Source organism: Oncorhynchus mykiss, chromosome 7 (genome assembly GCF_013265735.2).
Source record: "Oncorhynchus mykiss isolate Arlee chromosome 7, USDA_OmykA_1.1, whole genome shotgun sequence".
Taxonomy (NCBI): Eukaryota; Metazoa; Chordata; class Actinopteri; order Salmoniformes; family Salmonidae; genus Oncorhynchus; species Oncorhynchus mykiss.
This window is the reverse complement of record NC_048571.1, coordinates 37275534-37287691: the sequence shown is the minus strand read 5'-3', so window position 1 is coordinate 37287691 and position 12158 is coordinate 37275534. Positions and strand designations below refer to the sequence as shown.

The following is a 12158-nucleotide window of genomic DNA, read 5'->3' as shown; positions in this document are numbered from 1 at the left end:
TTAGTTTTTCCCCATAAAAATGGCTTTATTACAGACAGAAACAATCCTAAATTGCATCAGCAGTCAGGGAGGCTGGTCTCACTGTAGTTGAAGAAGCCGGATGTGTAGGTCCTGGGATAGCGTGGTAACACGTGAGCGGTGGTTGTGAGGCCGGTTGGACGTAATGCCAAATTCCCTAAAATGAGGTTGTAGGCGGCTTATGGTAGAGAAATGAACATTCAATTCTCAAGCAGCAAAAGCTCTGGTGAACATTCCTGCAGTCAGCATGCCAATTGCATGCTCCCTCAAAACTTGAGACATGTGTGGCATTGTGTATGACAATAACCGGCTGACAACATTTCATTACCGCCACAGCCCTCGACAGGCACACCAGTTTGGGTCAAGAACTGCAACGCTGCTGGGTTTTTCACACTCAACAGTTTCCTGTGTATATCAAGAAGGGTCCAAGGCCCAAAGGACATCCAGCCAACTCAAAGCATATGAGTCAACACGGGCCAGTATCCCTGTGGAATACTTGACACCTTGTGAATTCGATTCCCAGAGAAATTGAGGCTTTGCCTTCAGAACAGCCGGAATTCTTCTGGGATGGAAATGCTCAATTGGTATTAAGGGACCAAACATGTGACAGGAAAACATTCCCCACACCATTACACCACCAGCCTGTACCGTTGACACCAAGCAGGAAGGGGACTTATGCTGCTTACGCCAAATCCTGATGGCCATCTGCATTATGCAAAAGGAACCGGGATTCGCCGATTTTTGCGCTCTTCAGTTGTCCATTGTTGGTGATCGTATGCCCACTGGAGCCACCTTTTCTTGTTTTTATCTGATAGGAGTGGAACCCGGTGTGGTCGTCGGCTGCAATAGCCCAACCGTGACAAGAAAACGACATGTTGTGCCTTCTCAATATCATTTTTGGTAGGCAAACAGGGTTCGTTCGGTCATTAAAATCCTAGAAATGTCAAGGTGTGTGCATTACCTGCATGTCTGCCAGTGGGCTCGAGGAGATAGACATTGCAGCAGTATTCTTATAAATTAAAGGATAGTCTACTACATACCCTATTTAAAACATTGTGTAGCTGGGCTGGCTATGTTGGTACTTAACTATTTAGCTAATAGCATGTATTAATGTCATTGTTATGTCTGATAAAACTCTGTCGGCACTCGTGAATAACCGCAAATGGCTAACACGCAGTTGATGAACTGACGCGCGTTAATTATACAATCCTATATATTTTGGTTGTAAAATCCTCAATATGAGGACAATTGACACCGTTGGAAAACTGGGATTTCCCTCTATTCAACATTGGCCATGTCTTGATAACGACCATACAGTCCCCCTTTTGGCCCATGGTGTTACAGACAATTCTTTTTAAGTGACTTTAGCTTTCGGAGACGTAAAAAATTTAAATTATATCTGGCATACTCAGGGCTCTACATTGCGACCATTTTACTCGAATGTGCGAGTAAATATTTTGATGTGTGACCTGGGAATGTTAAATTAGGAGCACCAGTGCACCTAGAATTAAGGATTCTAGCTTTATTACCTCAAAATGTTTTCATTGTGCTCCTAAACATCTGTGTGTGCCTAAATTATTCAACTTAGGTGCACATGTGCTCCCCTTGTAAAAAATTTTTTTTTAAACATTTAAGTCAGCGTAGTGCCCTGCTACTTGTCCAAAGTGGCTAAAAATGTTAATGTCAAGCTCTCGGGTGCATATTGCAAATCAATAGCAGCTTAAAAGCCTCTGATATTGACATCTAAAACCTAGGCAACACCTTATTTAATCCATACTATCTGATACACACCCATCAACATATCTCACCAGAGATAGATTTGCTAAACACTCCCCACATTAGATAGAAACAGACAGTAACACAAAGTGACAGTCACAAAAACCATCTGCTGACAAAGAAGCCTCAGTAAAATGGCTATAGTATAAAGAGGCGAGACCAAGCATTACGGGGTAAAGAAGGCATTCACCTGAAAGAGCAAATGAGACAGAAAGAGACGCAAGAGAGAGAGCGATTGGTGTGAGGGAGGAGAGAAGACACTATGCTATAAATAGCAGCACATTTTTTTATTCAAGAGGATTTTGCTGCTGCGCTCTCTTTCTCAGTCTCAGGGAGGATCTCAATTGCATACTCTCTCCTCACCTCCTTCTCAAAACCCATTGTAGGAGAAGGTCACAGGGGAGGGACCTCTGGCTTTCTCATCCAATAGGTTTTGAGAGAAGGAGGCGAGGAGAAAGGATGCGGGGAGTACGCAATTGAGATTCTCCCCCTCTCTCGCAAGCGCTCTTCTCTCTCGCCGTCTCCCTCTAGCAAACACTCTTTTCTCCCTCCATCTCCTACCCACCCTCTCTTCTTCTGTCACCTGCACCCACTTTCTCCCCATCTCTCCACCCCTCTCTCTGTTCCTAGCACATTATGTTCGGTGTTAGTCTTAACAGTTAGCCAGATGTTCCCACCCAATGTTTTGTAAGAATCATCTATTTGCTGTTACATATAGCTACAGTACACACCTCCATGGATAGCAGGCTCCTTATGACGAATTCTGTCTGTGTGTCCCCCCCCTCTTCTCTGCGTAGATGCACAAACCAACTAAGCCACCAATGGGGTGACCTCGCTCCCACTCCCTTCCTCCCCACTTCTTTCACTCCCTGTCTCCATCTCTCCTGGCTCAGTCTCTGTTATCCCTCCCTCTACTACCTCCCTTCCGTCCTCTCTGCTCCATGACAGGTCCCAAAGTGACAGACCCTTCCTGTCAACTCTCCACCCCTGCCCCGGCCTCCCCTCCCTCCCACCCGCAGGCCAACACAGTAGCAGGGAATTCCTCATTACCTCAGCACCGTCTTCACCAAAGTGTGTGTTCTCACACTAGCCAATCCACACACTAGCACAATATATAAAGCCATAATTATGCAGCATAGCCTACATGCACCACTAATAAAATGTAACAGTCCATAGATAGTCGGTGATTTCATTAACATCACAATTAAAACCAGTACATCCAAACCATCTAAAAACCAATGCAGGTGAACAGATTACAGAAGGGTAAAGAGATTAATTATAAAACCGTAGTTATGGGGACAAATGGAAAGTTACATACCGGAATATTATTTTAATGATATCTTATCGTTTTGACAATATTGTAATAATATTTTTTGCGCTAGTTGGCTGTAACAGCACCAACATTTTCCAAAATAGCTTTTTAAAATAGGGAGCCAATTTGTTTTCAGCACTTTTATTTCCTTGACTGATCAAAACTTGTTTTCTAATGTTCTCATCTCCCTGCAGCAGACACATGGTGAGCAATATGTTTGGAACATCGAATCACAATGAATTCACAGAATCAAAAATACATAACCGGTACCTAAGTATCGTGATAATATCGTATTGTGAGGTGCCTGGCAATTCCCAGCCCTAGAAAACTGTACTTTATAGAAGCTATTCTAAGCTCCAGATAGATGTCAGCTACCGTAGAGCCAGGCAGGAAGCTAAATCATACTTTAGCAACGTTACAAAAGACAGGACATGAACAGAGACCGATAAGAGGTGATAAGCTAAGGCAATCCACTGAATAATAGTTTGAAGTTTAACTTTGACACATCCGGCGTAACTGGTAAATGTGAATAATACAAAACAGAGTGGCGCACACGCAAACACACATCGCTTGCTTACTGTGTTTAGAGATTTGCAGCTCCCATGCAGAGGTTTTGCAGGATGAATGATCGGGTGGAACGACAGGCTACAACATATCGCTACGCTAGTAGATCGCTGACATAACCTTAGTCTCAATAAAAACTGACTGTATCCGAGGAGAATCCATCCGTCCCCCACGGTCATCTAGCCTAAAGCTTATTTTATGGTCTGGGAGCACACACGGTCTGGTCTGTCCTCTCCGTCCGTTCTAGCTAGCTGTACATGGTCGGAGCTATTCTATGTCGAGGGTTTTGTAAACGAGGAAGGAAGGACCCCTCTTTTGACTGCCCCTTTTTCTGAATGAAGTGTACAAGCACAGAGACGGTGAGCGAGAGAGCGAGCAAGCACTCTCCTCTCACTATATCATGTGCACACTGCTCTGCCTTACTCTACTCCTTCACCAACCCTCCCTTCCTCGCACTCCCTCTCCCTTTCTCTCTCAGTAACAATATAATTGTGCTGACAGGCAGCCCAGGGCTAGTGAGGAAACCCAGCTGTTTAAAGGACTATGTCACTGGGGGAGCAGCACGACGGCAAGACACTTCAATGACGAGAAACGGACAATGAAATGTTCATTCCTCCATTCACCCACTCAAGGTTTGCATTGCATCCCTCCTTGATGTATAGGAAGCCACATATAACCTAGATCCACAAGAGCAAGCCATGTGACCATCTCTAACCATCAAGTCCTCAATTACAACCAACAGCGCTAGATTCTCTGCTACACTAGTCTCATTCAGTGCCCTTGGGTTTGGATGAAAAACAAACTGGTGTTGGTAGAAGAAATGCACTGCAGGGGTATGGATGGGCATAAAGAAAAAAAAGAAAGAAAAGATTGCAAGAAAGAGCTCATTAGCAGGGGGAAAAGGTCATTCCCTAGACAGGATGAATGGATTTGAATCATCTTCCTTAGTTCTCCCTGCCTGCAACAAGCCCTCACTGCAGCACAGAATGTGTAAAGGCAGGCAAAAGTTCAGCAGCATCAGAAAGAGAGAGGCTGGATTGGATTTGAAAAGGGTCAGAAGAACAGCAGGATTGGGGTCAATTCAGAAAATTGGAATTTCAGTTTACCTTGAGAAATAATCAGACCGATGCACTGAATTAAGTGTGCACAAAAAAATATCATAGAACATACACATTTTTTGACAGTGAAGATAACAGTTGTACATTTTGCTCGACACTCCAGTATTTTGGATTTGAAATGAAATGTTTCACCGGAATTACGGGACCAGTAGCGGCGCGAAAGGGCTGGGTTGAGGTTATAAACAAGAGGTGGGTGTGTCAAAGCTTGCCCCCTCACTGGCAAATCAGAACATGCTCCATGGCTAAATATGTGGTTATTCCAAGTTGCGTATTTATGGTCTTTCATCCCATTTCGTTCTCAAATCTGTTAGTCCGTAATAACCTAGTTCATTAAATGTCCCACATTTGCCAACGTAGTCAATAAACAAGATTCAATTCACCAGGCTATAAATAAGACCTAAAAAGACAGTATAATTCTAATAAAAACAAAACTTGTTTTAAATAGGCTGTGTCTAAATACAGTTATAAGCAACATATTTGCTCCCCGTGGGCGCATAATAATAAAGACAAGGCAACAAACTGGAGGGTTTTACACACATCCAAACTGTTCATAGGAGCTGGATAAATATCCAATATGAAGAGAAAGGGAAGGAATGTCCACTTAACATTATACTGAATGCAGGGACCATCTTAGAGATGAAATTTGCACTTCAGAAATGGCTGGCAAAATTGCACCACATTTTAAACCATATAACCTACCGTTCAAACGTTTGGGTTCACTTAGAAATGTCCTCATTATTATTTATTTTTTTGTCCATTAACATCAAATTGATCAGAAATACAGTGTAGACATTGTTGTAAATGACTATTATAGCTGGAAACGGCAGATTATTTTATGGAAAATACTACATAGTAGGCGTACAGAGGCCCATTACCAACAACCATCACTCCTGTGTTCCAATGGCACGTTGTGTTAGCTAATCCAAGTTTATCATTAAAACAAGTTTATCATTATAAAAGGAAAGTTGATCATTTGAAAAACCCTTCTGCAATTATGTTAGCACAGCTGAAAACTGTTGTTCTGATTAAAGAAGCAATAAATCTGGCCTTTTTCAGACTAGTTGAGTATCTGGGGCATCAGCATTTGTGGGTTCGATTACAGGCTCAAAATGGCCAGAAACAAAGACCTTTCTTCTGAAACTCGTCAGTCTATGCTTGTTCTGCGAAATGAAGGCTATTCCATGCGAGAAAGTGCCAAAAAACTGAAGATCTCGCAGAACGCTACGTACTACTCCCTTCACAGAACAGCACAAACTGTCTCTAAACAGAATAGAAAGAGTGGGAGGCCCCGGTGCACAACTGAGCAAGAGGACAAGTACATTAGTGTCTAGTTTGAGAAACAGACGCCTCAAGTCCTCAACTGGCAGCTTCATTAAATAGTACCTGCAAAACACCAATCTCAACGTCAACAGTGAAGAGGCAACTCTGGGATGCTGGCCTTCTAGGCAAAGTTCCTCTGTCCAGTGTCTGTGTTGTTTTGCCCATCTTAGTCTTTTATATTTATTGGCTAGTCTGAGATATGGCTTTTTCTTTGCATCTCCGCCTATATGGCTAGCAGTCACAAGTAAACTAGCTAACGAAAAAGCAAGGTTGTTTTTTGCAAAAACGATGCATGGCCATCATATTTATAATGTTGATCATTGAAAGAATGTAGCCAGCTACATTAACATTTTTGCAATTTAACTTGCTACCGGAGAAAAACTACAATGGAGGAAAGTACCAGAGAAAAGTAGCCTACACATCATTCAGAGCGCTGTCTGGTGATCCAATGATGTGAGCAAAGATGGGCCTAATTTCATGCTTCAGTTGCACTTTTACATACATGATCTGGAGCTAAATCCTTTGAGCATGAGCAGAGTTTACAAATAAGAAGCATTTTAGATCTGCATTTACAAAAAGCAGCAAGATATTTCCGTTCCTTTTCTGTGTGAAAAATGCAGAATCCTGCATTAACGTGACCCCTGACATCAAGCGTGTGACTCTACACATTTTTGGGATGCATTTACAGTTTGTTTTGGTTGTGCTTCGGTGAGAAAGAGGAACAAAGATCATACACCTGGTTGTTGGCAAAGGGGAGAGGTTAGCTTTTGGGGGTATTTTTCATCATAATTCACAATTCATTAATGATACTCCATAATCATGGTAGCATCCACATAGATGTAGTGTGGAAAAAGATCCCATTCTTATTTACAATAAAAAGTGACTCCAAATGACAACACATTAATTATTCTGTTCCTATTGGGCAAAACAATCTGAAACAACCAAAAGTAACTGCAAAGGCATCCAACAAGTTTGTAGAGTCACAAGCTTGATGTAATCATTGCGTGCTAGGAATATGCAACCAAATACTAAACTCTTGACTACTTTGATACAGTAAGTGGATTTGTCCAAATACTCATGTGGAAAAATATATACATACAAAGTGCTAAAACAGATATGAAAATAATGCGATGGAAAATGTTATGTTTGTGCTTTTCTAATAACCAATTTCTGTGTTCATGCAAGTGACTGATTGAACGTGCCTGGGAGGAATCCTCACTACCAGTATGTTTCAATTTAGTATTAAGCCCAGATCTTTGTTTTGAGAATGGAAAGGTATATCTCAGTTTCAAGGTCTCAGCTTGGAGAGGAGAATCCTCGTGAGGTATTGGTTTGTCACATGCATGAACCAGTATTGGTCGGTTACATGCATGAACCAAACAATAATGATGAATTAAGAACGATGAATCATGCAAATATAACTCGTATGTGTAAGCAGTATATAAAAGAGAACAGGACTGCCCCGGGGGAGCTCACTTCAGACTGGTACTTTATGCATTTAAGTTTGACTGTGACCTCTCCAGCTTGTTGTTAATAAACAATGATTCATTTAAGATTGACTTTGAGTGTCCATGTGTAGAATTTCTACGACAATACACTAATAAAAGCCTTCCACAAGCTTCCCACAATAAGTTGTGAATTTGGCACATTCCTCCTGACAGAGCTGGTGTACCTGAGTCAGGTTTGTAGGCCTCCTTGCACGCACACGCCTTTTCAGGTCTGCCCACAAATGTTCTAAGGGATTGAGGTCAGGGTTTGTTATGGCCACTCCAATACCTTGACTTTGTTGTCCTTAAGCCCTTTTGCCACAACTTTGGAAGTATGTTTGGGGTTATTGTCCATTTGAAAGACCCATTTGCGACCAAGCTTTAACTTCCTGACTGATGTTTCGGGATGTTGTTTCAATATATCCACATAATTATCCTACCTCATGATCGCATCTATTTTAAGTGCACCAGTCCCTCCTGCAGCAAAGCACCCACAAAACATGATGCTGCCACCCCCGTGCTTCACAGTTGGGATGGTGTTCTTTATTTCTCAAAAAAGTACGATCTTTGTCCCCATGTGCAGTTGCAAACCGTAGTCTTTTTTATGGCAGTTTTAGAGCAGTGGCTTCTTCCTTGTTGAGCGGCCTTTCAGGATATGTCTATATAGGACTCGTTTCACTGTGGATATAGATACTTTGTACCTGTTTCTTCCAGCATCTTCACAAGGTCCTTTGCTGTTGTTCTGGAATTGAATTGCACTTTTCGCACCAAAGTACATTCATCTCTAGGAGACAGAACGCGTTTCCTTCCTGAGCAGTATGACGACTGCGTGGTCCCATGGTGTTTTTACTTGCATACTATTGTTTGTACAGATGAACGTGGTACCTTCAGGCATTTGAAAATTGCTCCCAAGGATGAACCACAGGTAAACCTGAAATAATCATCTGTAAACAATTTTTGTAAATATTACTCGTGTCATGCACAAAGTAGATGTCCTAACTGACTTGCCAAAAGTATAGTTTGATAACAAGAAATTTGTGGAGTGGTTCAAAAACTAGTTTTAATGACTCCAACCTAAGTGTATGTGAACTTCAACTGTATGTACAGTGGCTTGCGGAAGTTCTCAACCCCCTTGACATTTCACATCCTTAAAATAAGGTGTTGATCCTAACTGACCTCAGACAGGGCATTTTTACTAGGATTAAATGTCAGGAATTGTGAAAAACTGAGTTTAAAACGTATGTAAACTTCTGACTTTCAACTGTATGTTAGTTTTCTTTGAAAACCTAAAAAAAAAAAAAATTGGTAGTCTGAGTTGTGCATTGACATGGAATCAGAACATCCAATTGTCTATATGAACAATTGTAATTTAACAAAAAAGTCTAAAACCAGGGAAAACAAAACAATTTTGGGGGTGTGAATTCAAATTGTTTTGCCCCCCTCCAGAGTTGTTTATTGATCTTTATTTTACCCAGGTATATTAGGTAGAAAAGAGTGTACAAGAGAAAGTAGTGCACTAAGGACATGGAAAAGAGCTAGAGAAGGTTGGAGACCTCTGCATTAAATAGTAGGAATGGACTTCATCACCCACTTGAGCACAGAAGACAGAACCTCACCCAGAGAGCTGTGTATGTCAATGTGTGGTTAGACAGCCAAATCCTAATAGACCATAAAAATAGAATGCCATACTAGTTCTGGGACAGCTGAAGTTGTATCAAAGATATTTATTCTCCTTGTTCTGTGGTTGTACTCCAAACAACTTATTTTGATTTTCTAGGGAAGTGTTAACATGCTGTAAATCACTATGATAGCCAATTTACAGCATCATTTTTTGTCTTTGGCCCAAAAATCTTGTGTTAATAAATGCATCTACACTCAAGCTGTCCATATTTGTGCAATGTCCACATGCAGCGTAACATAGGGCTGGGCAATATACCATATTTGACTATATACCGGTATTGATTCATGGAACAGTTTGGATTTTTTATTTACCTTCTACAAAAATAAAAGCAACATGTAAAGTGTTTCATGAGCTGAAATAAAAAAAATACCAAATATGTTCCATACGCACAAAAAGCTTATTTCCCCTCATACTATGTGCACAAATTTGTTTACACCCTTTTAGTGAGCATTTCTCCTTTGCAACGATAATTCATCCACCTAACAACTGGCATATCAACGAGCGGATTAAACAGTCTGGACACTACACAGATGCACCTTGTGCTTGGGACAACAAAAGGCCACTTTAAAAAAGTGCAGTTATCATTCAACAATGCCAAAGATGTCTCAAGTTTTGAGGGAGGGTGCAATTGGCATGAATAAACGTCCACCAGAGCTGTTGCCAGAGAATTGCATGTTCATTTCTCTACCATAAGCTGCATTCAACATTGTTTTAGAGAACCTGGCAGCACGTCCAACCGGCATCACAACCACAGACCACGTGTAACCACGCCAGCCCAGGACCTCCACATTCGGCTTCTTCACTTGTCTGAAAACTGAAACTAAAACAGTGAATCCTGAATGGGTGGAGGAAGCAAACGATACACCAGGCCAGCTGTGATTTACAACCTGATAGCAGTATTTTTTGGACTACTAAGAATTGTATTGGGGAACTATATTACTCATGCATTGAACTGCATCTACCTATTCTGCAAACAATGTCTTACTGTACGTCATGGAATTGAGTCAATTAGAATCTATTTTTAAAACCACTTATAAAGTTGGTTTCGTAGCATAAACTGGGAATATGATATGTTTTACTTACATGCTGTCTGTTTGTTAAATATTTGCATAGTTAAAACGCTGTCAGATCCACTTTAACTGTATAAAATGTGCTAAATTCTCTGCAGTTGTGCATAAATTTCTTCTAATTTAAATAAAATCTAATTGTATTTGTCAGATGCGCCGAATACAATGCTTACTTACAAGCCCTTAACCAACAATGCAGTTAAGAAAATAACAAACAAAAGTCAGATAAGAATAACAAATTATTAAAGAGCAGCATTTAATAACAATAGCGGGGCTATATACAGGGGGTACCAGTACAGAGTCAATGTGCGGGTGTCGAGGTTATAAGTACACGTAGGTAGAGGTATTAAAGCGCCTATGCATAGATAATAACAGAGTAGCAGCAGCGTTCCAGAGGGGAGGGTCAATGAAAATATTGTCTGGGTAGCCATTTGATTAGATGTTCAGGAGTCTTATGGCTTGGAAGTTGTTTTGAAGCCATTTGGACCTAGACTTGGCACTCCTGTACCGCTTGCCATGCGGTAGCAGAGAAAACGGAGTGACAAAGGTGGCTGGAGTCTGACAATTTTTAGGACCTTCCTCTGACACCGCCTAGTATAGAGGTCCTGGAAGGCAGGAAACTCGGCCCCGGCTCCACAAGGAGACTGCCTATTACGTGGATGCAGTAAGCCAAGGTAAGTTGCTAGCTAGCATTAAACTTATCTTATAAAAAACAATCAATCATAATCACTAGTTAACTACACATGGTTGATGATATTACTAGATATTATCTAGCGTGTATAATCGGAGTGAGCATACAAGTATCTAAGTATCTGACTGAGTGGTGGTAGGCAGAAGCAGGCGCGTAAACATTCTTTCAAACAGCACTTTAGTGCGTTTTGCCAGCAGCTCTTCGTTGTGCGTCAAGCATTGCGCTGTTTATGACTTCAAGCATATCAACTCCCAAGATGAGGCTGGTGTAACCGAAGTGAAATGGCTGGCTAGTTAGCGCGGGCTAATAGCGTTTCAAACGTCACTCGCTCGCTCTGAGCCTTGGAGTGGTTGTTCCCCTTGCTCTGCATGGGTAACGCTGCTTCGAGGGTGGCTGTTGTCGTTGTGTTCCTGATTCGAGCGAGGATAGGGACGGAAGCTATACTGTTACACTGGCAATACTAAAGTGCCTATAAGAACATCCAATAGTCAAAGGTTAATGAAATACAAATGGTATAGAGAGAAATAGTCCTATAATTACGATAATAACTACAACCTAAAACTTCTTACCAGGGAATATTGAAGACTCATGTTAAAAGGGACCACCAGCTTTCATATGTTCTCATGTTCTGCGCAAGGAACTTAAACGTTAGCTTTCTTACATGGCAAATATTGCACTTTTACTTTCTTCTCCAACACTTTGTTTTTGCATTATTTAAACCAAATTGAACATGTTTCATTATTTGAGGCTAAATTGATTTTATTGATGTATTATATTAAGTTAAAATAAGTGTTCATTCAGTATTGTTGTAATTGTCATTAATACAAATAAATAAAAATCGGCAGATTAATCGGTATCTGCTTTGTTTGGTACTCCAATAATCGGTATCGGTTTTGAAAAATCATAATCAGTCGACCTCTAATACGCACCACCCTCTGTAGTGCCTTGCGGTTGGAGGCCGAGCAGTTGCCATTCCAGGCAGTGATGCAACCTGTCAGGATGCTCTCGATGGTGCAGCTGTAGAGCCCATGACAAATATTTTCAGTCTCCTGAGGGGGAATACGTTTTGTCGTGCCATCATCACGACTGTCTTGTAGTGCTTGGACCATGTTAGTTTGTTGGTG

General features: G+C 41.2%; 1 protein-coding gene across 12 annotated transcripts in view; it reads right to left on the bottom strand.

Moving 5' to 3' along the window:
• LOC110527697 (R3H domain-containing protein 2) overlaps positions 1–12158 on the bottom strand; it is a 78238-nt gene that overhangs the window by 54939 nt on the left and 11141 nt on the right. The window contains exon 1 of one of the 12 annotated variants that reach the window (XM_021609144.2): positions 3685–4015. The exons of the other annotated variants lie outside the window; for them this stretch is intronic. The gene's annotated coding sequence lies outside the window, so the exon portion shown is untranslated. Of the gene's footprint in view, positions 1–3684; positions 4016–12158 lie in introns of those variants that run through there. 12 annotated transcript variants of the gene reach the window in all.